This window comes from Xenopus laevis, chromosome 8S (genome assembly GCF_017654675.1).
Source record: "Xenopus laevis strain J_2021 chromosome 8S, Xenopus_laevis_v10.1, whole genome shotgun sequence".
Taxonomy (NCBI): domain Eukaryota; kingdom Metazoa; phylum Chordata; class Amphibia; order Anura; family Pipidae; genus Xenopus; species Xenopus laevis.
The window spans coordinates 38,648,356-38,661,826 of record NC_054386.1 but is presented as its reverse complement, the minus strand read 5'-3'; the positions used below and the strand labels follow the sequence as shown (position 1 = coordinate 38,661,826).

Here is a 13,471-nt window from a genome sequence, read left to right as displayed (position 1 = left end):
CAGCTTCGGATAGTCAAGGCATGACTTCATGTGGGACCCCCTGTAACATTATTGTATTTGTGTTGCACTCATCACTCTTTCTGTTTGATGTGCAGCACAGGCCATTGACCTACACTAGACATAATTATTACAGGGTGGATTTTCACTCCTCCGACCTAAAGGCGGCAATAGATGCACCAATATTATCATACAAAAGATCTTTGTATGTGTGGTAGGAGACAAGACAACTGATATTGGTAAAAAGCCTTTAATATCGGTTGTCTCGTTGATTGGGCAGGACAAAAAAGTTTGATCGGACATCATAACGTTAATGCTGAATCATCAGATTTTACCCGTATATCTGATGTTTCAGCTCTTAACGACAGTAGAGTGGACAAAAGATCTTTCATATGACCAATGGTTGTGGGAAAGATAGTAATTGTAGAATGTATGGCCACCTTTAGCCTTACTGCAGTCGTAGCTGGAAACCTGTAGTGCACTATAGAAGACTTTCTTGTATTTAAATGGTTTTAGATAGTTTGCTCCCAACAATGGCCAATGATCCCAATATTTTGTTATAAATTAAACAACTGACATATTAAAGATAGAACATTGAGGGAATCCTCTTCCAGAAATGACAGGGCTCTTGTTTAATCAGGGGACAGTGTTGTTCCAAGTACAACAACCTCTCCCCTTTAAAGAACATACTACTTTAAACGGCAATAATAATAATATTAATGCCAACACAAGCACTAAGTCTGAAGAATTTGTAGCTTTAATTTCAAAATGTAGGCCGGGTGCCTAAACCATGCTAAAATTATAGCTACAGGAATGGCTTCCAGTTATATATTAAACATTATATTTCTCTACCCTTAGTGTATCCAGTTGACACACAGTTGCCAGGAGCTATGGTGAATAAAAATTTGGCCCGATGGTACTGTAGACCCTCGCCTTAAGTTCCAAAGAGGTCTGTACTTGTGGCTCCCAACACCAGCCTGGGGGCCCAAAATTTCTTCACCACCCCCAACCAGCAACCCATTTAACATAGCTATCAAGTCATACCCAATAACTACAATCCCTTACTTTGGATATGTGGCTTCCCCATCCAATCACCAGCACACCCCACCACACACCCCACCACACACAACCAGCTACCCATCTAGTACAGCCATCACATACCCAGTGGCTTCAATCACTTTAATTTTTTGGCTTCACAAACATAAAGCAAGTACATAATAGAGATATACACACATGGAGTAGCTTTCTTGTACTTGATATACCATCAGGAACACTTTACTCAATATGACCTGGTCATTGCTTAAGCACATATACAGTATAATATTATGAAAGAAAAAAACGAATTCCCCAACCTGTTGAAAAACAACATTATAGTATTTTAGTGCATGATGTATTTACCAGCATCACCCTTTTGTTTTATAAAAAAAAAAACCTATCTTTAAGCTTTTTGGCAATTTTGAAAATGTGGACGAAAGACCGAAAACCAACATAATAATCAAGGACTCTTTGCAAAGCTAAAGGTTGAAAGGATGTCTCTTAAGAGAATACTGCTGTAATTTATCAGCGGCACTGTGAAATGAAGGTTAGTGTTTCCTGGGAATATCATTGCACTAGAGCAATTTTCTTTTGCGGTCTTATAATTTCCAAATGGAACTAATGGAAATCCCCTTCAATTAAAAAGTATTCTGTCCTGGTCAGTGAGAGATTGAGTGCTCAGGGGGGATTGCCAAATTGATGAGAAGGTTCCTAAAGCCAATACTCTGTCCAATGTGCTGACACCTAGGGCTCTGTCCAATGTGCTGACACTCAGGGCTCTGTCCAATGTGCGAACACCCAGTGCTCTTTCCAATCTGCTGACACCCAGGGCTCTGTCCAGAGTGCTGAAAAATTGTGAGGCCCTTTAGGATACAATTCTCCTGTGGCAATAAGACAGAGATCTACTCTTTCTCTCTTTCTATGAAAATTCCGATATTTGAGTACCTGAAAGGGATGTCAAATCTTCACCCTCTGTTGACCTGCAACTCCCAGTAATAGTTCACCAAAAAACCATGTGGTACTGCTCAAAAGAGCTAATAGTTACAGAAGTAATTGAAAATAGTAGCCCTTGTGTTGACCTAAAGTACTTTAACACGTGGTTCATGCCAGCTTAAGAGCTCACTGACATCAGGAAAATCTAGCTCCGGGTCCTCAAATTTCTCAATCCACCCCCTTATAACACCTGATAAGATCTTTATGGTTAACATTTTGAACTCTTTGGCTTGGGATTTCAACAGCTATTTGGAAGCTACGACTTGAAGCTGGATAGGAAAGTGTTTGAAAAGAAAGTTAAGCAATAATACATAAGGTATCTATAATAATGTGCCCTTGCATTTGTTTTTTGGTTAGTGGGGTCAGAAAGTCCAACATCCAGACATCTCAATTGCAGACATGAAACATGACAATGCTAACCATTTAAAAAAACATGCAAAATTATTCTTGCAGACCAACTGAAATGTTCATTAGAATGGTCTGTCTATAATAGCTTAGAAGTTAATAAAGTGAACCTATCAGAGCAAAGACTCTTTTAACTATTTGGAAGCAGCATGTGTACATTTGAGAATTGTAAATAAAGTGGATAGTTACACTGACCACATATTACACTCTGCTTAACAGCTCAGTCATTCATATCATGCCCCTTCCCAATGGAGCTTACAATCTGTGCATAGGCGCGCACACACACACACACTAGGATCCACTTAATCAGGAATCCATCTGGAAGGAGGAGCCCTGGAGCACCACTCTCTCCGTGAAAACCCATGTAGGCACTGGGAGGGTAATACAAACCCAATGCAGAGTTGCATTTTTTTCAGGGATTTATACTTTTGGGCAAGCAAATACATTAATTCTAAATTCAGTTGTCATTATTTGGTGTGTGAATCATGTGTGCACCCTGCTTTTTTCACAGATACTGATGCAGGACACTGTATGAACCCTGGAGCTAACATCTGGTTTGCAGGTGGCCATAGCAACAGGGTTGCACTGTGTTGGAATTAGAACAGGAGGCAGGAGGGAGAGAGCAGTACCAAATGCAACTATATAGATAGGAGAGCCATTTGACACTAGATTTACCGGGGTAGTTAACTTTTAGTATGTTATAGAATAGTCAAATCTAAGAAGTTTTTCAATTGATCTAAATTATTTCATTTCTATAGTTTATGATTTATCTACCTTGCTCTTTCCAGTTTTTAAATGGGGGTCACTGACCCCATCTAAAAAAACTAATCATCTGTAAGGCTGCAAAATTATTGTTATTTTTCTTATGCCCTCTCCTTTTCATCCTCCAGTTTCTTATTCACATCAATGCATGGTTGCTAGGGTAATTTGGACCCCTATAAAATTGCAAACTCGAGAGCTGCTGAATGAAAATCTAAATAACTCAGAAACCACAGATAATAAAAATAAAAAACAATTGCAAATTGTCTCTGAAGATCCCTCTCTACATCATACCAAAAGTTAATTCAAAGGCGAACAGTCCCTTTAATGAATGCAAATTTTCATGCTGACTTCTTTCAACAGACTGCTGGGAAATTTGTGAATCTGCAACTGTGCTAGTGGTTCCAGAGCCCCTTTTCTCACACACACGACATCCTAGTAGTGCTGTTTTTTTGTACTTGCACCCAGGTTTGTTGCTACACATCATGTGTACCCTTATACACACACACACATATAATGTACCCATATACTACGAAAATTCTATATACAGAGAGCTATATATACCCTCATCATTTTCAGTTCTCTTAAAGGAAATAATAGCCCACTAATTGGTTGTATCTTCTATGTAATGAAGTGTAGTTTCTCAGTATCAAACTGCTGTTAGTAATGAAATGTGCCTCTAAATGAAACACCTGGGGGGCCCCTCCATTATATCAGAATGAATAGAAAGAAAACCGGATATTACATTGTCTGTGGGTGTCAGGCTTTCTGCAATCGCCACATTCTATCTGTTCAGAATAAATGAATGGGTCATTAAAGCTGACTGTGGGTGCTGTGCATGTATTCTTATTAATTGTGAAAAATGCCAGAATAGACAATGGGCTACTCCCATTATATCTTCCTTTTTCCCTTAGCAACAAAAATTGCATCCAGGGGTGGGGGAGAAAGCAGGAATTAATTCTGCCAGTCCAACTCCATTTCTAATTTGGTGTCCATAGTGAGAGGAAAAATCATTAAGAAACAATTATGCTCAGATGAATGGGTGATCTGCTCATTTACCCTGACAGAGTTGCTTGGTCAAGGTAAATAAAGATGTTTTATGATCTTTGCGGGCACAAGTCATGATCAATAGTACAATCCCATTGCTCCACAGAGGCAATATGTTCTGCTTTTTGGCAAGCGGAATGTGTCACTACTCCAAATTAAATGTTGGACCTTCCACGCTGGTATACATTATTGCTGCCTTCTGCTAGCTACATCCAGAGGCATGTGTAAATGAACTGCTAATAATCAGGTTATAGGAGATAAACAACTGGTCATTTTAGTGGAAGCATTCACCTCCTAGGTGCACAGACTTGGATGCCAAGCCATTGGTAGTGGGACCCAGGCTGAAGGTTGAGATTAGGGGTGCAAGCTGGTTTCTCATAGAACAAGGTAAATATTGAGCCAGCAATGACTCCAGTTATGTATAACTTTATGAGCCAAGGGGCAATATAGCAGCAAGAACCATTTATATTACTAGTATTACTGTTTTCCCTTTATATTTTTGTTGCTACTCCAAAAACACAAAGGGTGGTTTACTGGCTTCTCATAAAACTGATTGTTTGTCTTTAGGTGGTTATGGAAGGGAAATTAGATTGTTAGCTCTGCTGGGGCATTGCATTATGTGAATAAAGTATAATCTCTGTAATGGGCTGCCTAATGTGTCACTGTATATAAATATTGGATTATCATGGGGATTTCAGTTATAGCACATATTGGTTTGTGGCTGTGGGAGAGATGGTTCCTTCATAGCAATGATCACCTTGTTGGTCTACAACTTTAGCATCCTCCAGTGTTGGAAGTTCATTCATTCAGTAGCATCTGGGGACTGGGCTTTATATAGAGAGGTTACCTGATAGCTGAAGATATGTTTTAAGAACCTTTAACCAATGGTAGGTTGTGTCACATGAGGTTGCGGGAGATGTACATAAAATATATTAAATTGGCCCAGCTACTAATGCAAACAATCAGATGCTGCATTCCAATTTCATGACTTGTTGGTTTTGGTCACAAGGACTGATGCAAATGTTTCCCATTTGACTATAATGGCACAGTCCTACTCCATACCTGCCAAATTAGGTGACCCAATCATACTCTTAATAGGTCACAAGCAACTAAGACATTGGGCATGAACTGAGAAATTTGGAAGCACAATCGAGTTCATGTAAGTACCAGTTGCACAGAAAGCTGAAATGTGCTTATTGCTTTGGCTGTACTATAAAATGTCTGCGCTTATGCTCAACGTTTTATACTGATTTTTTAAACCCCAATGCTGCTAAAAGTCCAAATAGTACTCCATCTCAAACCTGCCAAGGTCATGTAGAAGTCAATGGCAAATGTCTCATTTACAATTGGAAGATATCATGATCTGTGCTGGATTTCATAAATAATTTGAATAATTTGTGGTTTTCGCGCGATAATCTGAAAAAAATCTGAATTTTTGCATGCCAAATCTGAAAATTACGTTTTTTTCATGAGTTTGATTTCTTTTTTCTGCACCTTATTTTTTCAAGTAAATTTATTGATAAATACAGTAAAAATGTGCACAGGAATTTGGTTGCAAATGGTTTTAAAAAACTAGTGAGAAGTTTTTGGTTTTTAATTAATAACCCCCTTATCTTAAAAACGCAGAATAAAGGTGTCAAGACTGGATTTGGACTTGAGAACAAAAAACAATAGTCTACTGAGACTGTGTTTTATAATGGCAGAAGCAAAAGGAGGATTGACAAATTTTGTGTGTATATCTGAAGTCTTGGCACAATGTATACATTAAAGTGGCCATAGACACACCAATATTATTTGTATAAAAAATCTTTTGTACAATTAAAATTGCGTATGTAGTGGGAGACATGGCAACCAATACCAGTAAAAAGCCTTTAATAAGGCAGCTCTAAAGGTGGCCATAGACTCCAAGAATCTTTCCCCGATATGCCACTAAACTGCGTGGCTATATCGGGGGTAATTCGAACGTTCGGCCGTATGGCCGAACGATCGAATTACGATGCGCCAAGCGGCTCTGACGGGTCGGTCGGGTAAAAATCCAACCTTCCCGATCGATATCGTGGCCAGATATCGATCGGGAAGACCCGTCGGAAGCCCCCATACACGGGCAGATAAGCTGTCAAATCGGTCCAAACGACCGATATCGGCAGCTTTATCTGCCCGTGTATGGCCACCTTTAGGGAGGATTTGCAATCTCTCCCCATCCGCCTGCTACAACCCGCCTAGTATACCTAATCTCCATCCTGGCAACTAAAAGGACACTCTGCTGCACTCGGTGCCCAAAGGGTCCTTCCCTTTACCATCCTAAGCTGGGAACTGGCTAAGGCCTAGCAACTATGAGAAGCTGGGGAAGTGATCATACTATCCGCCAGTAGGGTGGCCCGTTGCAACGAGGCAAGGCAAGCACTCCAAAGCGGGGAACAGGTATGCAGGGGGATAGTGGAGAGTGGACAGACCCCAAGCCTCTCAACTTGAAAAACTTGAACAATTTGCACAACAAATTGCCCATAGAGCCCTTTGCCATCCTAATCCGTCACTCTCCGGTAGTGACAGATCTTAAACTAGGGGCCGTAGAAGAATACACGGATGATGTCCTGCTTTATCTGGACTCTCCTGGTGCCTCACTCCAGGCAGTCCTGCATATAGTTGAACACTTCTCTGGTCTGAGGATTAATTGGGACAAAAATGCATATTCCCCATAGACCCAAATATGGATCCAAGCACATTCCCCCTCCCACTTCTTTACAGTGGGTTAACACATTTAAATACCTAGGCAGTAAAATACAGAAGGAGCGAAGTGCCTTTATTCCTAACAGTCTAGACCCCACTATCAAGGCCATGAGAGAGAAACTGTTGATATGGGCTAAACTCCCTTTATTCATCTGGAGGAAATACTAATTTGTTGAAGATGATATTTTTTCCTAAATTATTCTATATTTTTCTCAACTCACCAGCCATCATTCCACCAAAATTCTTTGCTTCCTTAGATGAAGTGCAGACTGGTTTCCTATGGGCCCACAAACCCCCCAGATTTACTAGAGTCAAGCTCAGAGCACCAGTCACAGAGTGGGGTCTAGGTCTTCCACAGTGGTAATTCCACTTTCTAGCAGCACAGGCTTACTATGTCCAATGGTGGTTCTCCCCCAATCCCACCAACCCCAATGTTCCACTACAGGCAACCCTAGGTAGCTCAATGGAGTCATTGAAATACATACCATTCCGTAAGATATTGGATATCCTAACTGATCACCCAATTATTGTGTCACCCTACAAAGCATGGCAGAAGATACTGCAACTGTATAAATTGAAGCCTCCAGTCCTAACCCTAGGTTTGCCGCTATGGGGGAATTTTCACCTACCCCATTTCCAACAAATTTGCACTGTACCGCATATGGCCCCATTGGGGCATTCATACACTAGGAGATGTGACTAATGCTGACCAAATCAAGCACACAGGAACTGGAGAGTTGCTCCCCCGGTTCTCATACCTGCAACTCCAGCAGGCCGTTTGGCAGCAGTTCCAAAAAACCATAGTGCCCTCTGTGCTTCCCAACATTGAAACTACTCACTGAAACCCCTCCTCTAAAAAGTTGGTCACTCACCACACTATATTCTCTGCTTCTCTCTACCCTCCAGTCCCCTTTCATCACAGCTCACGTTTGGCGTCAAGACCTACCAGAGCTTGATGATGAGGACTGGGATGAAGCGACAGGTAGAGCCTATGACTATTTGATCTCCACAAGAGACAAATTAATTGAATTTAAAATCATTCATAGGCTCCACCAGACTCCCTTATGGCTACATAGTTTGGGAATTTGTGACTCCTCCCATTGCCCCAAATGTGGCACCTCTGAGGTCAACTGCCTCCATCTAATATGGCTATGCCCACAAATTTACCACTTTTGGGAATGAGTCCTAGACCACATCCAAAAACAATGTCCTTACCTAAAATACTCACACCCAAAACATGCCTTTTTGGCATTGTAGATGATATTGGTCTCGATTCAACAGCACATATTCTGTTTAGAACCCTGTTGTTTTATGCCAAGAAATCTATTCTTCTTCAATGGATGGCACACTCCTCTCCAACACTTGCCAGCTGGCTCTAATCAATCTAATCATGGCTCACCTTCCACTAATACAAGTTACCTATATGGCAAGAGAGTGCCCCCACAAATATGACAAGGTTTGCAGGAAATGGGTGGAAGCTGTAAACAATTACCACTTGCCCTCTACCCTCTAAGACTAAGAAGGGAACCCAAGTCCTCCACCCTACCTACTAGTTTGCTAAGCGCCAGTAGGCTGTTACTGTCTGATTAATACAGGTGTATTGGAGGAACCTCAGACGCAAGAATGCAATTACGTCGGACAAGACTGGAAATTTTGATTGGCCACCTTTTGACATCAAACATTGTAGCGTTAATGCTGAATCATCAGAGTGAGCTTGTGCAGCTCTTAACATTAGTAGAGTGAACAAAAGATCTTTGGTACGACCAATGGTCGTGGAAAAGATCGTAATTGTAGCATGTATGGCCACCTTTATAGTTGAAGGGTGTTTTCCTGTTGCTGGTGCTCCATTTTACTTTATCCAGGTATTTTTGTATTCTAAATTACTGGGCCAAAAACACCTATGTGTGGCCTATAGATATGAAACATACTTCTTGCTCCTATTGCTGGCTTTCATCATGGGAGCAGGGAGTACATGTGTGAGAGGACAGATTATTTTAAAGCAATAAAGACAATCTGCAATGAGATTAAATGATTTTGTTTGATTGTTTACTCTGCTTTTCCTCGATTTTGGCCTTTTCTCTTTGATTGGAATTAGAGTGCCTGGCATGAGGAAGTCATGCAGTGATACACGATGGGCTGTAATGCACATTATTCTCTATTATCTTCTAAAGTCACGGCTCAAAAATTGCTCGGAAGTCAGGCAGGGGAAAATGTAAATAGTCTAATTTTGTGCATCACCCATGGGTCTGCAGTTTAGTATAAGCCTCTTAAGCAAATATACTACATTGATGCCTCTGTGGTCCTGTACTTTGTGACTGCTTTAGAAAATCACATTATAACATTCAATGGCAAGCAATTTGCTATGCTATATGTGTCATAGGGTACGTTATATATGCCCACAATGACATATACAGTCTTCACAGTGACCATTAGATAAAGGCCCACAGTGCCTTTATCAGTCATCACTGGAACCTTAAGGGTAGTGACACACGGGGAGATTTGTCACCTGCGTTTTTTAAAAGCGAGTTTTGGTGACATGCCATTCGTTTTGTTTTGCCATAACTACTACAAACACAATGCTATTTGAAATTGACTGTAGTCCCAAAACGCACAGAGACCCTTTTTGGAGCATTTTGTCAGAAATAGCATGGCTATTCAGAAGTAGTGAAAATCCGCACTAGCAAAACACACAAGGAGAATAGTAGCCGTGAATTGTATGCAAATTCTTGTGTGTGCAGCATGTCGTAAGAATGTATGGATGTAGTTTCTAGGTCGGCAAATTTGCATTCTTTGTTCCAGTGACCACACGCTCACACATCATTCACATACGAAGATACGCACAATATGTGTGCAACAATACGTCAGAGAAAATGCATTTTTCGTTGACACTGATAGGCTCATTGATCTTGTTGAAGAACCTCCAGCCTGTGTGGGCAGAGAAAGCACAGTGTTGCTCTATGGGTTGCAAATCACTTGGAAGCCGAAGTTGCCTGAAATCTTTGCTTGCAAAAAGACGATCAGCATTGTCGACAAAACTAGCTTTTTAAAAATCGTGGGTGACAAATCTCCCCACGTGTCACTACCCTAAATATACCCACAACCATTCTCAGTTATGAGAATATCATTAATAAAGGCCCTAGCCCGAAACCTGTAGTCTGCGTTATCTACCTCCTCGATAAAACACTTTGCAGTCAAGTTTTTGGAATTTGACTGCCTTACACCTTTTGTTATCTATTGAATAATTCTAACATAAATATGCCCACAATCCTATTCTCAGTCACCAATGGGACCTTAGACTTGGCAACAGCAATATGTTGGGTACTACACCCTTTCGCATGTGTTGGAACCCCTTGGAACTAAGACTGGATTGTACCCATGTAAATCCACCAGTGCAGCTGCAATTCTTATTATTCACTGCCATATCAGCTCAAGTGGTTATAATAAGATGGTACCCTGTTCAGAGTTGAACCTGTGACTGTATTGCTGCCGATTAGCATCAGACTAAAAACCATAGTTATAAACAGAGGCGGGCCAGGCCGGCCGGGCATGCAAGGCAACCCAGCCAGCCCCTAGTTCTCCAGTCACATGTGCACGGACACATTGAGAGGCAGGTGAGTCAATCTAGGAGTAGACAGAAGAGTTAACTGCCCAGGGCCCCCCAATCATTGTGCCCTAGGCAGCTGCCTTTTTTTGCATACCCCTAGTTCTGGCCCTGGTTATAAATGCAACGTGAGTCCCCTTTTAATATTCCAGCCTACACCTTTTTAATTTCCATACTGTTAATGGAATTAATGGCAGTGCAGGGAATAGGTTAACCCATTTTAGCAAGAAGAAACAGCAGCATCCCAGCAGGGCTATAGCCTGTAATAGGCTGGATGTCACGTGACGTTTTTTCAATACACTTTATGCTGCGGGGGTCAGAAACCATCATGCAGCTGTTTCTCTGACCTCCAAAGGTAAAAGGAATCTGTGGATCTCTATTCCCCAGTGACAGCCGTATATACTGCAGTGCAATATATCAGTGCCCATTCAACAGCACTGCTGGAACCAGCCCCCTCCCATATCATTGCACTGTGTGTGTAACCAAGATGCTGGAAAGGGACTGCCATGCAGAATGGACATCTGGAAACAAATTATAAAGGGCTTATTGCTGCAGTAAGCTGCTTATGCCGGGATGCCTCACATTTGTGCTCTCCCGTGGGGCACCTCAGTGCCAAGTCATCTATATAAAAGATGCACAATTGTAACATTAAAGGGCAACTTATGCTCTGTCTAAATCCATTTTATGGTATAGGGCTTCTGTGGCAGTTTGTGCTGTGGTCGAACCTTTGGGGAGGCCTCCCCTAAGCTCATTACATTTCAGACATTTAGCAGTAGTCCCCAATTAAATGCAATAAGATAAAATCACCAAAGCTCACTTAGTTTAACCTGCATGGTAAGCTTCCAGGAGTACAGGAGTGTCTAGAGCAGGAGTGCCCAAAAGGTAGATCGGGATCAACCAGTAGACCTTTAGCTGGTGATCAGTAGATGTCAAGACACAGCTTGTCTAAATCACCCTTTCATTTCATTATTTCCATTCAGATAATTATTATATTAAGGTTACATAAGAAATAGTTAAATAGTTAGTGTTAAATATAGCAATATCAATTCTCTCATGAATCAATACAATATTTAAGTAACATTTTCCACAGAAAAGAATGCTAACAATGCTTTTATGGATGTAGATCCTAATGGGACAACATCATTGAAGTAAACCTCAAATTAGTAAAGTATGGGCACTCCTGGTCTAGAGGAGCAAATAGGATTTTTTTCTTAAATTTCTGAGCCTGCCTCCCCCTAGACACAGCTCCATGGCTCCTATAAGGTGAACATTTGACCACAAAATGTCCTTGGTAAAATTACAAATGGCATATTACATATTTCAGTGTTTTTACCGTTAATAATGGGGAACTACAAGCTTCCAGGATTCCAACAGATGTTTTTTTTTTTTTTAAACAATAGTGCTTGCTTTGTGTTATTTGGTACATTCATATAACCTATCGTTCTTCCCTAGTTCTCTACTGGACTCTTTCCCATCTTGCTTACCCTCTGTTCTAAATGCAAATTACCTTCATGTATATGTGGCCAATAATCTACTGTCGGCACAGTTACGGCAATTGCCACTGCGGGATTTCTGTATCTACTGTCATGTTGAAGGGGGTGGGACTGGCACTGAGTGGCACCTTAATCTTTCTATGGGCACTGACACTACACCAGCGTAGTTGGTTAGGGATGTTTTTTTTCTATAGCCTGATGCCATGTATTTCTCATCTAACCTTCAAAATCTCAAGATCTTTGTAGAGGCCATAATCCTATCTTGTCTACTACAGTTCTCTGATCACTTCTCTAGTCTTCTAAGGGTAAGGCCAGACGAGGAGAGAGATTCGGGGAGATTTTGTCGCCTGGCGACTTATCGCCACGTCTTTTGTGCAATTATCTCCCCGAACTGCCTCAGCGTTTTTCCGCCATAGGCTAAAGTGCAAAATCGCCTGCGCTAATGCACACGCGGCAATGCGTTTTCTATAGTCGCCCAAAGTCACCAAAATAGGTGTCAAAATCTCCCCGAATCTCCTCGTCTGGCCTTACCCTTAATGTAACAGGAATTCACCCAGCTAAAACCTCACCTTTTGTTTAACTCCTAATTCTTTAGGGGGTGGTTCACCTTAAATTTAACTTTTACAATGTTATAGAATGGCCAATTCTGAGCAACTTTTCAATTGGTCTTCATTGTTTACTTTTTATATTTTTTTTTATTATTTGCCTTTTTCTTCTGACTTGATTGGCATTGCTACTTTTTTATTACTCATCTTTCTATTCAGGCCTCCCCTATTCATATTCCAGTCTCTTATGCAAATCAGTTCATGGTTGCTAAGGAAATGTGGACCCTAGCAACTACATTGCCTAAATTGCAAACTGGAGAGCTGCTGAATAAAAAGTGATATAACTGAAAAACCATAAATAATAAAACATGAAAAACAATTACAAATTGTCTCAGAATATCACTCTCTAAGTCATACTAAAAGTTAACCCAAATTTGAACAACCCCTTTAAGAGTTTGCAAGTAAAATGTTGCTACAAACCTACAATGTTCTCTATAGGTATGAGCTATGTTCTGATTGCTTGTTAACATGGTCTCTAAATCATTCTTTGCACTATGCTGATGGCCATCTGTCCTTGGAACATTATTCCAGTTGTAATGTTAAGGATTTCCATAAACCAGCTTGTTATTGTATTTGTCTTATTTAATGCTAAAGCTGATTAAAAGGTTTCTAGTGTAAAGGGCTGAGTACTGGGGAATGAGGGTCCCTCTGTGGTCATGTTCTAGAAGGCAGAACACTTTTCTAGAAGGTAGAAATGTTTAGAATATTAAGGTCAAACACTTAGAAGTTAGAACACTGAAAAGGTAGAACACTAAACACAGAGGTAGTAAAGGTGGAACATTTATAGAAAGTCACAATGCTACCATTGA

General features: G+C 40.8%; 2 protein-coding genes across 6 annotated transcripts in view; one reads left to right on the top strand and one right to left on the bottom strand.

Annotated features, from left to right (window-relative positions):
• Nucleotides 1–13,471, top strand: part of avpr2.S (arginine vasopressin receptor 2 (nephrogenic diabetes insipidus) S homeolog) — a 450,241-nt gene that overhangs the window by 26,180 nt on the left and 410,590 nt on the right. The gene's annotated exons all lie outside the window — the stretch shown is intronic.
• The window catches only part of pdzd4.S (PDZ domain containing 4 S homeolog), a 60,411-nt gene that overhangs the window by 19,505 nt on the left and 27,435 nt on the right, over nucleotides 1–13,471 (bottom strand). The gene's annotated exons all lie outside the window — the stretch shown is intronic.